Consider the following 6,000-nt stretch of genomic DNA (forward strand, 5'->3'; position numbering starts at 1 on the left):
CTTTGGCTGTCAAGGTATGATTGTAGTTTTGTAACAGGGATGGGGAATCTCCAGCCCTCCGGCTGAGTAGATAAAATACAAACCCCTCTCAGGGTAGATTCACAAGTAATGAGTTTGCAGTGGATTTCAGGCTACAAGTTTCTCAGCAAATCCACTGCGATACTCATTACCATGAGAGTCTGTAGCCCTGCATTCTCACAGCAGATTTTAATTCTGCTTTAAAAATGTATTGGCCACTCCCATACCTACGGTGCACACCTTTCTGCTTTTCCAGGTCGCAACTCACTGACAGCCCGCTCAGCAATTTACTGCAGTGTCCCAGTGTTTTGCTGAGAGCTGACTGTCAGTGAGTCGGGAGCGGATAAGCATGGTGTCCTCCGTAGTAGTAGTAAAAGAAAGTTGCCACTATATTCATACCATTGCGAGAATGCAAGGCTATAGACTCTAATTGTAAATCTACCCTTAGGGTATTTTCACACAGTATATTATCCTATAGCTGAAAAATACTTCTTGCAATACGTGGTAGAAATTGGTAACAACAAATCTCTGTCACATATTTTACTTGGTGTCATGAACACAGTTTTTGTTGTTTTTTTTTTACCCAAAACAAATGTGCAAGCACTGGTAATGTAAAAACGAGGTGTGCATGTAATGCTTTTTTGCATATTGTGGTCCATAGTGCATACCAAAAAAACTGTGTAATCCCAGCCTTATAATGCCTTGCATTCAAGAGTAATGCAAATTGCAGTAGCTCCCAGAAAATTAGTAAATGCAGCCCTGCAATATAATAACTTAGAATCAATACAAGCGATGTACTGTATTTACAGAGGTACTTGCCTTTTATTGCAGGTTAGTTATACATATATTATGAACATGCACTTTAAAGACTTAAAGGGAACCTGTCACCCCCCCCCCCCCCCGACCCCCCGCTACAGCCCCCTATACTGACCTGATCCCGCCGGGTCCCGCTTCTGGATTCGGTCGGGTCACGTAGATCTCAGCCTCTGCAGCCCGGCGCGTGCGCTGAGAGATGAGTCCAACGCTCATAGAGAATGACGGAGAGATGGACTCACCAGTCATTCTCTATGAGCGTTGGACTCCTCTCTCAGCGCGCGCTCCGGGCTGCAGCGGCTGAGATCTCCGTGACCCGACCAGATCCAGAAGCGGGATCAGGTCAGTATAGGGGGCTGTAGCGGGGGTCGGGAGCCTGTCACCCCGGCACGGGAGGTGACAGGTTCCCTTTAAGGTGTAAGGTGGGTTATTTAGATCAATGCTCAGCTACTATTAAATGCAATAAATTGCTACAATGCTGTTTTGTTACTGGTTCATGATAAATAGTTGGTAATCTAATTTCAGTTAGCTTTTCATGATTTTAAAGGGAATCTGTCAGCTACAATTTCACACTGCTGACACTGTTAGCTGACAGGTCAAGTAGTCACATGGTACCTTCTCATATATTCATTTGTGCCTTCATAACATACAAAGAACGCAGTTTGCTTTAATGGAATGTGTTCAGCATTTTAGTGGTTAGGGGCCACCAATTGTTTCTCATTGTACCTGCATTGTTCACACTTATTTACAGCAAGATGTCAGTTGTCTTGATATTTAGAGATGAGAAAACTTGCCAAAAGTTCAGGTTTGCACAAACCCAAGCGATCAGTATTTGAAGCCGCTGCCTGGAGAAGGTGGATGCAGCTCGAGGACTGCCTGGCAAACATAAATACAACCTATTGCTGTTTCCATGGTTTCCTGGCATTCCCTTAGGCTGCACCCACCTTATTCAGGCAGCAGGGTCAAAATGCCAATTCGGGTTTTGGCTAGTTTGCTCTTCTCTACTTGCTGCAATCCCAAGATGCAGCCCAGGGAAGTGCCCGGTAGTGTGACCCACTAGCTTGCATGGAGAAATCTAGTTTATTATTTTATTATGTCCAATATATTTATTGAAGGCTTTATTACCTTGTAAATGCATTGGATTTTGCTATGCAGATTAATTTGGATTCTACATCGGAATCATCAAAAAACAATTTCCATTGGTTTAATTGGTGTCATTAGAAAAAAGTGACCTGTAATTCCTTGCTTGGAAACCGCATAAGGTAGTCACACACAGATTAACACTTTTAGGCTAGGTTCACACTATGTAACTGTGCGGCTGTATTTTTTATGCGGCTGTAAATGTGCGGATGAAACTCCGGCCGTGGGAAAAAATAGACATGCGGCTCAAAACATGCGGTCATTTACTTGGAAATCTGGTTCAACTAAAAATAACAAATAAAATCTTAAGAAAGTGATGCAAACACCTCCGGATGCATCTGGGAAAGCAGGGAAACAGTTTACATGAATTGCTATTACCGGGGTTTGCGATCCTCTGCACTAATGCCGATGTCTCTCATGGTTAATCTATTAAAATAATAAAACACATTTTCGTTGTAATAAAGTGCCTTTCGTTGTTCACTAATTAAATTTAAACTAATCCATCATTTTGCAATTAAATATACTGTTAAAATAAATATATATATATAAATAAATGTATATTTATATATATATTTTTTGACAGTATATTTAATTGCAAAATGATGGATTCGTTAGAATTAAATTATTGAACAACGAAACTGAATTTATTTCATCGAAAATGTGTTTTATTAATTAAATATTAATTAGTACAGGAAGCTCCATAAGCCGTTAATTCATATTGCCGGCAATAGAGCTTTCTGTACTAATCATCACTTTACTTTAATGAAAACATCAAATGTTTCTTCTAATTATGTTATCACAATAGCATTATTAGAAGAAACATTATAGAATTATATGTGCGCTCAGCTGATTGGCTGATCGGCTCAGCGCACATATAAAGAGCCGGTCCACAGTACAGTGACTTCATTGTGCTGCGGACCAGCGAAGAGGACACATCGGGGTGAGTATAGAGCTCTCCCCACCCCCTCCCCAGCACTGCACCCCTCCCAGCAAGGAAGGGGGGGTCAGTTAACCCCTTCCTTGCTGGGATGGGTGCAGTCTGACATCAGTCTGGCCCCCCAAGGGGTTAAGGGGGATGCAATACATCCTCCCTTAACCCCTTGGGGGCCAGACTGTAAGCAGCGATCTGTAAAGATGCTGCATACTGTAAGGTGCACAACACCGCTCACAATGATGGGTGTTGTGCTCCTGTTTGTGTGTTTTTTGTGTGTTTCTCCCTTTTTGTTTTTCAGATATCGGTATCCTGGGGATTACGTCGGATTCCGTGGACTACGTCGATGACCAGCGGTTTTTTTTGTTTGTTTTTTTTAATAAAATGGTCAATGAGGGGTGTGGGGGTGTTTTTATTTGAATAAAAAAAATTTTTAACTTGTGTCTTGTCTTTATTTCTTTACTTTATAGACTTAGTAGTGGAAGCCGTCTAATAGACAGCCCCAACTTAGTAATGGATTCCTAGTGTTAGCCGGTATAAAATGGCTAACACTAACCCCCTATTATTACCCCAGTACCCAATGCCACCAGGGGTACTGGGAAGAGCCGGGTGCCAGTGGTCCCGGGGCGTCAAAATTGGCGCTCCTGGACTGGGCGGCAGCAGGCTGGTAAGATTTAGGCTGGGGAGGGCCTAAACCAATGGCTCTTCCTACCCTGGTGTTACCAGGCTGCTGTCGTTTGGTTTTTAACCCGGCTGGTTATAAAAATAGGGGGGACCCTATGCGGTTTTTTAAATAAATAAATAAATTAAAAAAAACGCATAGGGTCCCCCCTATTTTTATAACCAGCCGGGTTAAAAACCAAACGACAGCAGCCTGGTAACACCAGGGTGGGAAGAGCCATTGGTTTAGGCCCTCCCCAGCCTAAATCTTACCAGCCTGCTGCCGCCCGGTCCAGGAGCGCCAATTTTGACGCTCCGGGACCACTGGCACCCAGCTCTTCCCAGTACCCCTGGTGGCATTGGGTACTGGGGTAATAATAGGGGGTTAGTGTTAGCCATTTTATACCGGCTAACACTAGGCCCCAACTTAGTAGTGGAAGCCGTCTAATAGACGGAATCCATTACTAAGTCTATAAAGTAAAGAAATAAAGACAAGACACAAGTTAAAAAAAAATTTTATTCAAATAAAAACACCCCCACACCCCTCATTGACCATTTTATTAAAAAAAATATATAAAAAACCGCTGGTCACGGAAGTCCACGGTAGTCCACGCAATCCGACGTAATCCCCAGGATACCGATATCTGAAAAACAAAAAGGGAGAAACACACAAAAAACAAAAAGGGAGAAACACAATAAACACACAAACAGGAGCACAACACCCATCATTGTGAGCAGTGTTGTGCTCCTTACAGTATGCAGCATCTTTACAGATCGCTGCTTACAGTCTGGCCCCCAAGGGGTTAAGGGAGGATGTATTGCATCCCCCTTAACCCCTTGGGGGCCAGACTGATGTCAGACTGCACCCATCCCAGCAAGGAAGGGGTTAACTGACCCCCCCCCCCCTCCTTGCTGGGAGGGGTGCAGTGCTGGGGAGGGGGTGGGGAGAGCTCTATACTCACCCCGATGTGTCCTCTTCGCTGGTCCGCAGCACAATGAAGTCACTGTGCTGCGGACCCGCTAATTATATGTGCGCTGAGCCGATCAGCCAATCAGCTGAGCGCACATATAATTCTAAATGTTTCTTCTAATAATGCTATTGTGATAACATAATTAGAAGAAACATTTGATGTTTTCATTAAAGTAAAGTGATGATTAGTACAGAAAGCTCTTTTGCCGGCAATATAAATTAACGGCTTATGGAGCTTCCTGTACTAATTAATATTTAATTAATAAAACACATTTTCGATGAAATAAATTCAGTTTCGTTGTTCAATAATTTAATTCTAACGAATCCATCATTGTGCAATTAAATATACTGTCAAACAATAAATATATATATAAATATACATTTATTTATATATATATTTATTTTAACAGTATATTTAATTGCAAAATGATGGATTCGTTAGAAAGGGACTTTATTACAAAGAAAATGTGTTTTATTAATTTAATATATTAACTATTAGAGGCATCGGCATTCGGCATTATTGCCGGCTATTTTTGAAGTACTCCGTACGGACTGCCTGTCAATCCACGGCCGCGTTTCCAGCTGCAAACAATGGTCTTGTTCATTTTTTACGGGTCCGTTTACGATCGGGCCGTAGATTCATACATAGTGTACACTGTGCAGCTGTATATCCTATACTTTCCAGCGTACGCATGAACCACCAAAAATACCGCCGCACAATTACAGCCGCAAATACAGCCGCACACTTACATAGTCTGAACCTGGCCTCAAATTGAGCTAATCTGTATTCAAGTTTGTGTTGGATCAAAACGCATATCCTTGAAAAAAAGGGCCTTCCTCAGATTTATGGCACGAAAATCACAACTGCTTTTTCCCAGTTTCAAAATCCATTGTGTGATCAGTATCTTAGAACAAGAATAATGTCTACAGCCTTTTCAGGGCCAGCCTTCTCCAGATGGTATTTAATAAGCAAAGGCGACCTGGGACTATGGCTACTTTCACACAATTTGTATATATGGTCTGTGCTAGAACTCCTAGATCAGAACTCCTGGCATCAACATTGATGATGCAGTGAGCTCCAGAATGGTTGTACAGTAGTGCTCTTTTATCCCCTTATAGAAGTCTATAGGGTAAAAACATCACTTCTGTAGAAAAAAATGCCAAACACAGGCCCTGCTGCGATTTTGGAATACTGAAAAAAATAAAAACCAAACTGTCCTGAAAAAATTTAAATTAAAAAAGGAAAGTGGTATTGTGTTTCATGTTTGACTGTTACCTAACATGTGACCACAGTGTTTTTAACCTGGAAGAACACAATGTGCCAAATTTGGGGTTTTGTTGGAGTTTCTTGGGGGGAGCCTAATCTTAGTCAAGCCTCACTGCCTTGACCCCCATAACCTTAGAGTATGTTCACACTACGGACTTCTCGTAGAAGTTTCAAGTGGCGGCCACGCGGCAGACTACGCTT

Source organism: Dendropsophus ebraccatus, chromosome 3 (genome assembly GCF_027789765.1).
Source record: "Dendropsophus ebraccatus isolate aDenEbr1 chromosome 3, aDenEbr1.pat, whole genome shotgun sequence".
In the NCBI taxonomy this organism is placed as follows: domain Eukaryota; kingdom Metazoa; phylum Chordata; class Amphibia; order Anura; family Hylidae; genus Dendropsophus; species Dendropsophus ebraccatus.